General features: G+C 46.4%; 1 protein-coding gene across 1 annotated transcript in view; it reads left to right on the forward strand.

The window, feature by feature from the left end:
- PRKCE (protein kinase C epsilon) overlaps positions 1-15,381 on the forward strand; it is a 482,751-nt gene that overhangs the window by 335,642 nt on the left and 131,728 nt on the right. The gene's annotated exons all lie outside the window — the stretch shown is intronic.

Here is a 15,381-nt window from a genome sequence, read left to right on the forward strand (position 1 = left end):
ACGTTCTTTTCTCATAGGCCTTGTAAAGTGGAACGAATGGAAAAGATCAGGGTGTATTTGAACAACATCCTCTTTTTTAAGGGCATGGAATTTTCCATTCAGGGTTCTTGTGGAGGGATGAGAGGGCAGTAGAACTCTTTGCAGAGGTAGCTGGACAAAGCCAAATGGCTAAATCCAGTGTTTGCTCCTTAGAAAAACCAACAGGTGTGGTTAGTCCTTGCTCCGCTCCTCTAACTTTCTATCACTAGCAAATCACTTAAGTTCCCTATTGCCTTCAGGTCAAATGAAAAGGAGCGAAGGCCACCCTAACCACTTCTGTGGTATAATGTCATAGTAGGCAAAGGCTGTGGACGAGTGCTTACAATGCCCTGGCGAAATACAAATGTAAGGTGACGTTTTAAATTTACCATGTAGGAGCCTGGGAACCAGAAGGTGGCAGTAAAGAAACAAAAATAATCTGTAACTGCATTATGGAGTTTGACCTATGAGTATCATAACTGATTTTTTAATTTATTCTTAGTAAAGAAGAGAAATGCCAATATTCTTCATGGAGCTCTTATTTTATTACCCCTTTTGGGGGGGGGGAAGAAAGTTAAAGTCTTTGAGGATGCCTTATGGGTCTGTAGCCCTTAGCTTCTTGAGAAGGCACAGGCGACTTCTCCTGAAACTCCTCCCTGTGCCCATCTGGAGCCCAGACAGTGAAGGGCGCCATCTTGGAGAGACGATCCCTTGCCCCTTGGCATCCTCCCACCTCTACGTCACTGCGATGACAGTCTTCTACTTTGAATTCAACAGTTACTCATTTTGTCATTTGGCAAATTTTTATTTTATTATATTTGGTTGAATTCTTCCCATGTGCCAGATGTAAAGCTACAGTGGTAAGCAAGGCCCAATCCCTGATCTCAGGGACTTTACAGTCTCTTTGGTACACTGTTTCTCAAAGGGTATTTCTCTAAGCCTTCATCACTTGAGAAACTCTTAAGCATAAAGGACTCTGTAGCCCATGGTTTGGGAAATTGCAGTCTGAACTCTTTTAAAAGACTGTCTCAACATTCACTTGCTTATTAAAGTCCCTGAGGAGAACTGCAATGGGACAAAAAAAAAAAATCGTCTTTATTTAATCTAGTATTTCCCAATTATTTGTTCTTAAGCTCCACCCATACCACTACCTACCCCACACTGAGAAATGGTGATCTAATGGCATTTTTCTTATCCCTCTGATCTCTCAGGAATAAGAAATACCTTCTGAAAACCTGGAATCCCTTTTCCAAGCAAGTACAGGACCCATTGGCAATCCTTGTTTTGGACATGTTATATGTAATGCCTCATATTTGTAGGTCTATGCATGTATGTGCACATACGCAGAGCCCAACGTGAGAAAAGAGAAACAATCATATGATCGATGTTCTTCTTTTCTCTAGTTTTTGCACCAGTAAGAAAATCAGATTTCAGAGGAGAAGTCTTTTTCCCTTAAGACACTGTGTCTCGGCCAAGACGGACTTGGCATCTGGTCTCTGGAACTCCCAGTCCAGTGGACCTTGCCCTAATATCACCCTGATACTCTCTCTTGCCTGACCCAGCACAGTGTCCCCTCTGTGGGAGGCACTTTCCCTGTCTTTCCCTACCCCTGCTGGGTAGCCATCTCCTTCACTATCCGAGGTGGTTTCCTGGGTAAGGATTTGCACTGATGTTTTTTCTTTGGACACAATGCCAAGAGGTCCAATATCCTTGGGGAGCCACAGTGGAGGGTCAGCTTTCCTACGCCTCTTGGTGAACAACTGAGGGAATGACTATCTTCCATGTCAACAGTGTTCTCCTCTGTGTATTGTAGAACATCAAGGCTAAGGTTCCTCATTGTATGGCAGCTTTTGGAGCACAAAATGGTGTTGAGTAACACCATGGATTTTCTTTATGAAAGAACAATAACCAAACTGACATGGAGATTAGGATCTTGGTGGCTGGAGAGTGGGGTGGGGGAGAGAAGGGACTTTAGTAGTTCAGAGATTTGCTAAGTCTTTTTCTCAGGCCGATATCAGATAGCCACAGTTATAGGAGCGACTTTGCCCCGCCCCCCCTGCCATGCCACCATTGTTCGGGAGAACAATAGCATACCCCGCTGTACACAGCAGATGTATGTTCACCTAACCTGTCAAAAGGGAATTCTGTTTAACCTGAAGGACCTTAGCTTACTAATGAAAGCAATCTTATGAAGAATTGTTTTCTAAATCCCCAACTTCTTATGATAACCAGTAGTCATGGTTTTAAAGAATAGCTGTTATTCATTCATCTGACTATGAGGTAGGTGCTGGCTCTGGGCTTATCAGCAAAAAGTTGAAGGGGTTCGATCCCTAAGCAATGCGGAGATTATATTCTTTCTGTAAGCAAATGGCAGCAAAGAGCATGGCGTGGGTTGTTCAAACCAGGAGGACTCAGAGGAGAGGTGCTCTTGGAGTTTGGAGTAGGGTGGGAGCTCAAGCCAGGCTTTGAGGAGGGGAGGATGGGCCACACTTGGGCCGTGGTCGGGGCTGGGAATGGGAGCCAGGCTCTGTCGCCATAGCTCCGTCCCGCTTTAGCTTTGCTTTTCCTGAAAAGAAAGCACAATTCCTCTGAGTTACCCTGAACCTGGTTTCAACTAAGACTCTAATACACAATTAAGGAATGTGAGATCTGATTGAAATCCTATTAGGATTTCTTTCACTCTTGTTTTATTCTGACACACAAAGCAGCAATAACGTTGAGTCATTTTTAGGTGAGCCTTTGTTTTTCTGTGTGTAGGAAGAAGGGGCCCCCATGGAAACAGGCTTTGAGAACTTCCTGATGGTTTGCACTTAGCTTCAGGCCACGCGCTACACAGGTGGCCTGACAGGACTTAGGTGGGTGTGAGGTGCGGGTGCCTGTCCAGTGTGGTGACCCCTGGCGATGACTGTGTAAATCTCTTGGCGCCAGTCATGATGTCAAGTCATGAATTAGGTCTGGTCCCCACAGCCCGCTGTGGAGGTGCGGTTCAAGGGTGATTTGGCCTTTTCTGTGCCATGCCTACGTGCCATTGGTTCGTGTACTCTGATCGTTCTCCAAGGGATCTGGAAGGATGAAAAGCAAATGACACTGCCTGCACAAGGAAGGAGAGCAAGAGTGGAGGGTGTTTGGGAGACGACGAGCGAAATGCCTTAACCTGCGAGAGCAGATGATTGGTAGAGAGGGAATGGAAATACAGTTGACCCTGGACCCACATGGCTTCGAACTGGTCCACTTACATGTGGGTTGTTTTCGAGACAGTACAGGGCTGTAAACACATCTTCTCTGCTTCACGGTTTCCTTAATGGCATTTTCTTTTCTCTAGCTTACTCTATTGTAAGAACACAGTGTATGATACATGGAGCCTACAAAATACGTTAACCGCCTGTTTATGTTCTCGGTAAGGCTTCTGCTCAACTGTGGGCTACTGGTAAAGGTTTGTGGGAGAGTCAGAAGTTATATGGGGATTTTTGACCATGCAGGGGCCTGGTGCCCCATCTACCGTGTTGCTCAGGGTCTGCCGTGCTGTGAACCTCCTTCGCTGGGCCGGGCACCTGCGCGGCTCTGCGGGTTATGGGCTTGGTCAAAGTCCGGTCTTAGGGTGAGGAGCGACTTCAGGAACTGCCTTTTCAGGCTTCTCCCGCACCCACAGAAAGCGAGGGATGGGCGAGCCACTGAGTGATGGGCTTGTTTTTGCTTTTGTTTTGTTTTTGTAGTTAAAGGAAATAAAATTCTCAGGCATTTTTAGATTCTGTGTCTGATCCCCATTGTGAAATCATCGCTTCTGACTGGATCCCATAAAACTTGTCTTGAGTAATTTCATCCATGATTTTTCCTCTTTAAAAATATTAATCTCTACCTCATCGTCCCCATCCCCCACCCTTTGGCATTTCCCGCCAGGCCTGGGAAGCTAGCTCCTGGAGGGTTCTGCCTCTCTCAGCTGCTACAAAGGAAACAGAGGGTGAACTCCTAGAGAATCTCCCTTGGCCAGCCTCCCTCGCTGCCCTGGGGGAAATGCAGAATGGAAAAATCCTTAAAAAGCAACTGGAGACATTTTTCAAATGAGTTTTAATAAGCTGTGTGAGTGTGGAGTGAGAACTACGGAGAAGGAGCGTTGCCAATGGTAGGGGAGAGGTAGTAGTTGCGAGGGACCCTGGTGCTTATTTTGATCATTAACTCTGTAGGACAGCAAACAGAAGAGCAAAAAACAAAGTAAAAAATTTGGCCACTGGTAGATTTTTTTTTTTGAAAGAGATGACTATGTCAGATTAAGTCAAAAAGAGCCAAGAAACCATTGAATCAAGTATGAAGCCGCCGGATGTGGAAGGGGCTGGAGGGGTTTTGACTGGGTCTGGTGTCTCACAAACGTAGATTGACACGTTCAGCACCATGAGTTGGTCTGTGGGTCAGGCGGCCACCTGGAAATCAAGATGCTATCAAATCAAACTAGTGGGGGGACGGTAAACTCTATGCTCTTGTGGAGGGATGGTCTGAGGCCTGTGGGGTGGGCTTGTGGGGATCAAGAGAGAGGGAGAGAGAGATAGCGAGAGAGGGAGGGAGAGAGAGAGAGAGAGAGAGAAAGAGTGTGTGTGTGTGTGTGTGTGTGTGTGTGTGTGTATGTATTTGGTAGGTTGTGTCTGTGTGTGGACAGGCCGGGCATGCCCCAGCCAGTCAGAGGAGATAAGAGTTTTCATAATCAAGCAAGGCTTCACAGTATCTGACTCAGGTCTTGAAGCATACCAGGATGCATTCTGCCTGACGAAACAAAAGGTTATAGAGTTAATTAACGTTCACATGCCCCCGGGACGGAGAGGTATGCGTGTTGGCTCTTAGTCTGCGATGCTACTGCCCCTTTGCCTCGAAGGAAACCTTGAATTTGATAGGACAGGACAGTTCCTTTTAAAAATACCTTCACTTTTATCAGCCATTGCACATGTTCCCAAACATCTCTGTGAGGCAAGTATGGTCACTGTCTTTTTCAGCTGGGAAACTGAGGCCCTGCGAGGCCTTACCACTTGACTGTAATAGAATTCAGATTGGAATGGAGATTTCCCGACAGCCCTTGCTCACACATTATTCTGTCTGAGCTCCTTCCTGCTGTTCAGATTCTCTGCTTCAGATAGCCTCACCTCCAAATCCCTCTCCCCAGTCTCCATTTGCTGTCACACACAGGAGAAAGGGTCTGAGGATGATAGCTCTGTTTTACTTGAACTCAGCGAGATTGGAATTAAAAAAACAAAAATCAACAACAAAAAAACAATGCCCCTAAGCTGGCAAGTGTAGCAGGATCCATCAGACTCTTTCTGGAAATGTATCTGCTTTCTGGAAGTACAAGAGAGAAGGAAAGAGAAACAGGACATGGGCACAGGAATTACAGATCTTTCTCTACTTAATGGGGTAATATCCCGACATACCCATCATCAGTTGAATATATCCTACATCAAAAATGCATGGAATACACCTGTTCTACCGAACATGAGAGCTTAGCCCAGCCGACCTTTACACATGCTCAGAACACTTACGTGAGTCTGCAGTTGGGCAGAGTCATCTAATACAAAGCCTACTTTACAGTAAACCGGTGAAAATCTCCTGTGATTGACTAAATACTGAAGTGAGAAAACAGAATGGTTGTGTGGATTAAGATTGGTTGTAAGTGCATGGGTTGTTGGCCCTCGCGGTCACGTAACTGACTGGGAACTGGGTGGGGCTCACTGCCATTGCCCAGCTCAAAAGAGACTACTGCCTATCACTAGTGTGGGAAAAGGGCAAAATTTGAAGTACAGTTTCCAGTGAGTGTGTATGGCTTTCATATCATCATAAATTTAAAAAAAAAAATCCTAAATTGAACCATCAGAAGTCAGGGACCGTCTGTATATCCAAAACGGCCTGGAGTAGGATGAGGTCCTCACACTTGTCCACTAGGCCATCACTTTTTGAGCACCCACTGTGTACCACGCCGCGGGCGTCATGGTGCCTTGCTACCTGCCAAGGGAGCTCGTGGTGACCACATTTTGATGTATTTCCTGTTTATACATCTGTATTTATAAACTTGGTATCATGCTGTACACGATGAAGTTTCACCAGGAGATACAGTGTAACTATGCCTGCTGTCACTAAATATCCTTCAATCAAATGATTTCTCAGGTTTCTACATGTGTGAGGGCCTCTTGTAGAAAAACGCTGCGTTGGGGGTTTGCAGGTCGCCAGTCCGTGTTTGGCTTCTTGCGGAGTGAATGTCAGCGATAAGTGAACCGGAAGGCACTGCCCAGAGATGGCTTCTGCCTGTGTGCCACAGAACTGCCTCTTTATGTTTCTGTCTTTCTGTAACATCCACTTGAGTACAAACTGTCAGTCATCTATTTGACATTGACACATGGCAGGAGAGATTTACGGTCCTTTGACATTCTATGCATATGTATACGTGTTCGTCTAGCAAATACTCTTCACCACCAAGGAATATACTTAGGCATTCTCCTAAACTATTTGCATGTTGTTTTTTTTTTAAGAGTGGGAGAGAGGGGGTACAGCAGAGGGAGAGAGAATCTTAAGCAGGCTCCACACCCAACAGGGAGCCCAAAGCAGGGCTTGATCTCACGACCCCAAGATTATGACCTGAGCCAAAATCCAGAGTCAGATGCTTAACCCACTGAGCCACCCAGGTGCCCCTATTTGCATATTCCTCTAAGCTGTAGGTTTCAAAGTTGGTTTTATGGAGGTGCTGTGTGTGTGTGTGTCTGTCTGTGTGTCTGTGTGTCTGTCTGTGGACACACAGACCTGGGCAAGCTGTGGAAGAGGACCTTCACGCTTCTCCTCCTGCTCCATTGGGAACAGCCCCACTTTTAACTGCTTCACACAGTAGTATTCCAAGTAAGATATCATTTGAAGAAAGAATTTCACCTAAAAAAAACCCCGCGGTTTAAAACCACCGTAAGTTCTGAGAGTCTGGAGGAAATCTTGATGATTTTTACCTCCCTGTATATACTCTGATGTGTATAGACAGCAGCACTGCCTGAAGGCTTCCATTACAAATGGCCTTCCATTGTTACCACGGGCACATTCCTGAGATTTAGGTGGAGATGGAATTGTTGAAGCAGATTGTCTCTCGTATCCTCTGCAAGTGCTGTCTTCTAAATTGTTTGGGTGAGTAATAGACGTGCTTGGAGAAAACAATGCCTCGAAGCGTGTGTATAAACCACTGGCTCACTGCGGAAGGTTTCCCACCAGAGAGAAGGATTGAGAGAGAGAGAGAGAGGGCGATAGAGAGAGGGCAATAGATAGAATATGAGGAGGTTATGACGCTGCTCCGATGACGAGGAAGTTGGCCAAGAGGGTCTGCTCTGTCTCAGCAGCATATCAGGTGCCATTGGCAGATAGCAGGCAGCCCAACCCCTCTGTTCAAGGAGAGGAGATCTGATAGACATCGGTCAGTAACTGAGAATAAAGACAGTATGTGAGGAGAAGGGGAGAGGCTTATACTTAATGAGCACCTACTACGTGGCAAGCCTCGTGCAAGAACTAACGTAATCTTAAGTTTCAGGGAGTGTGGTGCCGCTGCCACCTCTTCAGGCAGATGTGTAACAGGTCGGGGTGCTCAGCAGCTGGGCCAGGCTCACGCAGCTCGCTAAGTGCCGGAGCAGGGACTCAGACCAGCGGTCCCCAGCCTGGCTTCCCGTGGGCGAGAAGGGCCACTGCGGAGGAAGGTGGACGAGCAGGTGCCCTGTGGGGAGTCGCTGAGTGGGGGGTGAGGAGCAGAGCGCAGGGAGCTGCAGGGAAGGAGCGGTTTGCAGGCACAGACCCCCAGTGTAGGGAGAGCAACGACTGTGCTGGAGCGGGAGGCCCGCAGTAGGAGTGCGTGAGAAAGACCCCTTCGTGAGGAGATTCGGGCTGCTCTGTGGAGTCCTTGCAATGCCAGGAAGGCGTTTGGGCTTATTCTGGAGGGAAAGGGTCCCTTGGAGGTCTTACAGGAAGTGAAGATCTGAAAGCACAGCGCGGCAGCTCCGTGGGCCATGGATGAAAGGGAGGAAGGGACAGCAGAGGTACCGGGAACGAGGCTGTTTCAGTAACCCCCATGCATCCAGAGGCAGTAGGAAAAAGCTTCTGAAGGAAGAGTCGCCACAGGCCATTTGATGTCCCCTGTGCGTCTAGAAAGGCCAGCCTGCTTGTGAGGAAAGTAGAGGGCTCCATTTGATACTCTAGAAAATATGGATGGGGTAACCCTGGCCTGATGAGAAACGTGGACTGAGATTGCTGCCAGTCAGGTTCAGTGACCTGCACCCTTCCCAGGTGTCCTTTGCTCACAGTCCGATGGGTACACGAGGATCAAGTTTAAATAAAAAGTTTCATTGGAAAATCTAACACAAGAGGTCCAAGCCCCCAAACCCATTGACCAAACAAAGCCAGTTTCCTCAATGGCTGACGTCAGACCTCCTGCCTCCGTCCAACACCATCTGTTGGGTTTCAGGATCTACTTTTTTATTTTTTTCAGTGTGTCTATTTTTAGATTCATATTGAATTTTGATAGTGGACTGATGTTGTTTTCCACACGGGGCGTTTTGTAGATGCCAATCTGTGGAGATTACTCAGCTTAAGCAATAGGCTTTCCTCACATAACCTGAACTTTTTGTTCCATGATCTCAGATGCTTCAGATGACCCGGCTTGGCCCTTAATGCTTTGACTTTGGGATATTGCCAAGTGGTGGGTATGTTCCATTCAGCTGTGTGTGTGTGTGTGCGCGCGCGCACCCTGTTGACTTGTAGGGAAAATGGGATCCAGGAAAGAAGGCACTGTGAGTCTCTGGTTCTCGCTGGGTTCTGCCCCTGAAGCTTACGCTGGGATAGTTCTCTGGGCATCGATTTCCTCACTCCTAGTAAAAGCCGGGGGAGGACACACAGATAGAGATAGACAACGTAATCTATAAGATTCTAAAGATCTCTGAAAATGTGACCGACAGGGAACCATATGCAGGACCCTTGCAGACTTGCTTGTTGCTCATGTGAATCAGAGAAAAACAAGGGTGAAATCAGTGAACAGGGCCTCTATTTAGTGTTTCTTTTTCAAAGCTCAATTCAGTAAATGCTTTCTTCTACCTGGATCAAAGCCTTTATGTTCTCAAGACTATCCTTCTACATTAGGGCTCCAAATTCAAACATACTTTCAATGACTAATGGTCGCACATCAGAGGAACTTCTAGGAGGTATTGTGGTTGTCCCTTTAAAGCATAGCACAGTTTCTAGCACACAGCAGACACAATAAATTTTAGCTTCTGTCTTACCCAGTTGTCAATTTCAATATCCTTTACAAAGACAGACCCGAAACTGGACAGAGAGCTTTGTTGTGCTTCACTTGCCTATAAGGATGACCTCTTCTGACTAGTTGGCCAACTGTTCATGAAACCGAGTTGAAAAACCATTGTTGGTAGATTTGACCCCTGGGCATACTAGCTAGCTACACAGAGTGAAAATGGGTATTCCCTATCCCCTAACCTGAGCCCAGATTGTCCTTGACTATAGCTATGACCCATTTTCTTAATTCATCTAGTCCTCTCACAAGCGCATCAGAAGGGAGGGCATCAAGGAAGAGATGGCTGAGAGCCATCCTTTTAGAAGAAGTCTGTGCTTGACTAGAAGAGGAATGCTTTGTTTTATCCTTTTTCTTAATTATTAAGTCTTTTCTTTATGGTAAAATCTAATACATTCAGAAGTGCAACTAGTTAATGTGTGACAAACATGCCTTTGGTTGTGTGTCCCTGGGAGTTAGGTAGTTCATCCTTCTGACTGCCCAACCCATAGCTTGAACTAGGTCATCGTGACGGTGGCTTCTGCGAATCTCCTCTAAATGCTTTGTTTCATCCACAAGATTCTAGGGAATTCTTGCTGGACCCTTTGTCTCCTTCCTGTCACTAAGGTGGTGGGCAGAAGGGGGCACATACTGGGGCTGGCTCCCCAGTGTGGGAGGAAGAGGTTACTGGTTCCAATACGGAACATCTTGGACCCAACTGCCCTTCTGACGGTTTGTCTTTGGAGGCTGCTGTTGTGGTTTGAGTGAGGGGGGCGGGGGTCATTTAGGTAGGCTAGTCACCACCTTCCATTTCAGGGTTGTCCTTGGCTCAATAATGACAGTCATAGCAAAAATTTCTATAGGATTCATATTCCAGGTTCAATTTCAAACATTTTACATATATTAATTCATTTAATTTTCAAGTCAACCCTCTGAGGTAGTCCTGTTATCCCAAAGACAGGTCACACAGCTGGAAGTGGCAGAGCCTGAATTCAGACTCACTTGGCTTCTAGAAACTTCATTTTGTCTGAAGGCCCAGGGGGAGATTAGGCTTTTGAGGACGGATGAACACAAACCAAACTCCCAAAGACCCAGGTGTAAACAAGACAGCAGTTGGCTGATTTGTGGTGGGGCGACTGCTCATGTCTGTTGCCCCAGGCACCCTGGAACAACTCTTTGGGGGTAGTATTTTAGGCCATCTGAATTATATCAGGAGAGCAATGGAAGGAAAAACAGACCCTCTTCTTCCTGTTACGAGAACTTCTTTTGTGGAGGCAATAGGAAGTCGAAACATCCACTTGTGACTCATCAGGGCATTTTGTTCTCCCATGATGTTCCAGGGAGAATACTAGCAGGGATCACAGAATTCTCGGTCAACCGTGGTGTGGCAGCAGGTACAAATTTACTCCTTTGTTGGGTCAATATGATATTTATTTGTGATTCATCAGCAGTATGTAGTCCACTTTATCGGGAACACTCACAGGTTGCTAGGGAACTGAGCTCATTACCTGGTCCCGGCTCTCAGAACGGAGCTGCCTGCTCTAAGGTTTGATTTGGGCCTGGCTGGCTGATAGTTACATGAGTGGTAATGGGCTTTGAGGCCTTCCCTGGTCCTCCAGAGGGAGGATGGAAGGTGCAGTATGGTAAGAGTCTGGGAAGGGAGTGGTTGGGGAAAATGATGACTTTGTTCTTAGCATTTCTTCCATGATTTTTGCAGCCCACACCCATTTTGTTTTGTTTTTCAGATCATAGGTTAAATCCTACCTCCTTTTTCAAGTCCTGATTTATGAAGCTTTTCTAGATTCACAGTGAACACTAGAAACACACAAACGCAACCAAATGAAACATGTTGCTATTAGTGTGGCAATAATTCCCTAGTCTAATTCACTCTGACTTCTTTCCTTTGGAGGAATTTATTAGAGATACGAGGAGCATTTCTTTATGTGCATAGATTGGAAATGAACCACACAAAGAAGTATAAGCAAGTCCACTAGAAGAAAACTTGAAAATAAAATCTGACCCTTAAAAAAAATTATATATATATATATTCAGGTGTGCACCTTACAAAAGCCAACTCCTTTTATTAAATGTCTACCAGCTGATTCACTAGCAAACACCTTGGGTTGACGAGATCCATTTGGATTTGCCAGATAGAGGGGCTGACGTGTAGAGTTATTAAAACCAGCAGCAGTGGAAGGGCAGTCAGTCTCAGGGAAGGTCAGACACACGGAACACATGCCATCAGCCAGAGAGGAAGTGTCCCGCTTTGGTATGACGGTAGACGACCAGTATCTCTTCAATGCCTGGCATGTCTTCAGCTTAGTAGTAGGTATGCTAGTGCTCTAAATAAAAATTAAAAATTAAAAAAAAAATTTAAAAAGATGCAATCCTTGTCCAAAGAATTTCTAGTCTGGCTAGGAGGTAAGACTAGCAAAATCTGCAAAAATGAATGGTGCAGAAGAAAGTCAGAGAAAGAAGAGGCATGAGCGGGCTGGGGCAGGAGGCACACTCCTGCACATGGGAGGGTCAGTCCTCTCACATGTGAAGGACTTTGTCATGGGAGGAAGAGCCCTGGGTCCCATTTCCGTCAGGAGTGCAGTGGTGAGGGCCCATCTGCGTCAATGGGATTGGCTCTGTGTGGTCGTGTCATTCTGTGACAACCTTGTCCGAGACCAGTCTGGATGTTGATGTCATTCAGGTCCTCCCGTCCAGCTGCCCACCCCCCCAGTGTTGCTCTCTGTGGGTTTAAACCACATTAATGGGAGGGGAGATCAGCCCCTCGTTGTGGGAACTGGGGGGAGCCCAGTGTGCTGGCACCAGGTCAGCACAGGAAGGCACTGTGTGTGTGTGCCACAGGCAGGAACAAACTGGCTCCTCCCCAAAACTTGAAACATGATAGATGCTTCTAGCTCAAAAACTGTGTGATTCCTGTGTATCTGTACAACCAGAAGGATAGATTCTGTTCAGCTCCTTGAGCTCCTGGTTAATTCCTGAATCCTGAAGGCACTAAGTTCAGCATAAAATACAGATGTTCTGATGCTCCTTCCTGCTCTGTAGAAAATGGTGTGAACAGTTTGCAGGATTATGTGAATAAAAAGCCCATTCAATCCAAATGGGCATTTTTGCAGGAGGAAAAAAATACAGTTAGAGGGCTTTGTGAAAACCTACACAAATTGTTCAAATGTTATAGGAAAGCCGTGAAACTGAAAATCCTATTCCATAAAAAGGGCCATTTAGACTTCATTGGTAAGGAAGGGCAAGATAAGAGCGTGAACAGTTGGACAAAACCGGGAAGAAACACAGAATGTGCAAAAATATTAAGAATTTGGTACTTGAGGGGAAAGTTTCCTTTTGGAAGAGGGTATATTTGGAAGGTCCAAATGTATTTCTTTGATCTTTAAATCTACCAAAAAATGTCATTTTGATGTAAGGAAATTGTATTTGAATTGAAGAGGTGAGGAACTGGCCACAGCTTATGCAAGTGTGGCAGACATATGCAAGAGAACAGGAATAGAATTAATCGATTGAGTTGCTGTGTCACTGATATTGTATGGAGAATGTTCGAGGGCTGCTTTATAAGGGTGCTTTTAAAAGACAAGAGTGAGCCGCCCTTAAGAATGGACACCCAAGCTAAAAGAGCTGGTGATAAAAAGAGGAGGGCATGCGGACCGAAGGTGCAGGTCCCAGAAAGACACATGTAGCATGCTGCATTTCCAGAAAGTCCCCAAACAGAAAAAGCCAAACAATATATTCTTCAGAGAGACACACACAGTGACGAGGCAGTGGTTACCCTTACCCCTGGAGGGGCGGGCTGCTGCCCGCGAGGTTGGAAGGGGCTGCTGAAGACTGGCGAACATTTTCTGTTTGTCAGGATGTGTCATGGCTAAAAGGGGGTTTGTTTTATTTGGCTGTTCTTTAAAATACATCTATTTTATATATCCTTCTGTAGGTGTATTTTATAATAAAAGGGGGAAGGGTAGAACAAGATCATGAAAGTATCCAAAGTACCATAGATGTTAGCATTTTAAATGATGATGTCGCCTCCTCCCTCCCAGAAAAACTCTCCCCGTGGTAAGAACCGAGCTTGAGGACGATGTCTGCATATCATTATTTTGCCACCATAGTCTTGATTTTCCTGTTGTCTTTGGCAGGGAGGTCTGTCTCAAGGACAGGAAGTGTGGCAGCTGGTCACATGTCGGTTTAGCTGGAAGGACAAAGCACAGTCGCTGTCTCCTTCCCAAGGCCAAGGCCAAGGTGGGGCTGGAACCTCGGGGTTATCCCAGGTGGAATGTGGCCCACCTTTAGCCCAGCCTGGGGATGCACAGGCCGAGAATTCTTAAGGGGTAACCTAGCCACGCCTTGCTCCTTCTGCATGCAGCTCCGATTAAGGGAGAAATCTCTCCTAGTTTCCACAACTTTGGTGTTTCTCAGCATTTTTTTGAAACCATGTTTTATAGCTAAGAAGATGTAGTCAAACATTTCATTTGGCACTTTATATTATGAAAACCAGAGACCTCTTTCCATTTTCCACCTACAAAATTTTGTGATAAATTCATTCTGCTTGGATGCTGTGGATACGCATGTTCTTTCTAGATTCTGACACATCTTCTATAGAGGACATGCCTCTTCCTGGGTCGCCCTCCCCTGTGCCTACCACAGGTTTTCAAGTAGCTTTCCTCACTGCCATCACCAGCAGCAAACATTGACAGAATGTTTTCTAGAAGCCACAAATAATAGCAGCTCACATTTTGACAGCGCTGACTGGGTACCTGTCGTTTTTTACAGCTCTTCACTTATAGCAGTTGGCAGTGCTTGCAGGGGACCTGTGAGGAGATCTCCTGAGATACAGAAAGACCTTTCCCCAATAGCATGCAGTCCAGACGTGGTAGAACTAGGATTTGAACCCAGGCAGTCCCACTGCTTTGTCTGTGTGCTCACCATTCCACCGTGCAGCCTCAGGTCATATGCTGACAACTTGATAGGTGTGATTTACTCTAACCACACCTCTGACAGCTTTCCCGTTTCCCCATTTTACAAATAGGCATACTGAGCTTCAGGATGTCACTTCATGCAGGATTGAACAGCAGAGGGAGCCACGAAAGTGGCTTGGAGATGGGACCTTGGAGGATCTTGTTTGTTCATTGTCCCCCCCATTCCTTCACCCCCCTACTGACACCCCTCTGCCCTCCACTCCTGGGGGAATGAGAGTCCTCCCCACCGCCCTCTCATCCCGGGGCTAGTGGCTCCTGTGACAGGAGGAAAGAGTGGATCCTGGAGCGAGGGCATGAGCAAGCCCGTTCATGTGTTGCTAATTGCTCGAACATCATGGAAAGGAGTTTGTCTTATTATGGGTTTTTTGTGGGAAAGCTTTTCATACAATGCTGGCTGACTCCTGAGCCTCAAAGTAAACAACTACATCATCCTGCACAGAGAGCATCAGGAAAAAGGAAACTGCAAGAAAATATCAGACTTCTGCGACTCACTCTCTTCTTTTTTTAAATATAAGTGGGAGAAATTATGTTTAGGGGGATTTGCTGGGGTCCTTGTCACAGAAGGCTTCCCGAATAATGACCCCCTTCCCAAGCTGCATATTTGAGTAAATGTTTCCCACGCGGTGAGTTCTTCCCAGCTCCCTGGCTGTGATGTCAGGAGGAAAGTCCACCCACAAAGCATGGCTAGGAGATTCTGTAAGCCCATTAGAAAGCAAAGTGCCTTCCCATCAGGGACTAGTGAAAAGTCCTCACTTGCAAAACCTCTGGATGGTTGAGGGGGGGTGACCAAGATGACCACTCTTTGTGGTCCTCGTATCCTGGGCGGGGGCGAGGGGAGGGAGGAAGAGAGGGAAACGGACATGGTCGCTTCTGTCTTCCGTCTAAGAATGTGGACCGTATTCTAGGTAGCCCCCATGTACTTGGAGAGGGTAAGGATGAACCCAAACACAGCCAGCTTGCCAAAAGACGACGACATTTTCTCACCAGTCCCTCCACCATAAATCTCCTGTGAGATGTATAAGGTCCACATCGTTTACACCCACCCCAGGACTCCCCGGAGGGCCTTTCTGGTTGCCTAATCAGACTTCAGCTTTTCCT

The sequence above is a fragment of the Ursus arctos genome, unplaced genomic scaffold (genome assembly GCF_023065955.2).
Source record: "Ursus arctos isolate Adak ecotype North America unplaced genomic scaffold, UrsArc2.0 scaffold_8, whole genome shotgun sequence".
NCBI lineage: Eukaryota > Metazoa > Chordata > Mammalia > Carnivora > Ursidae > Ursus > Ursus arctos.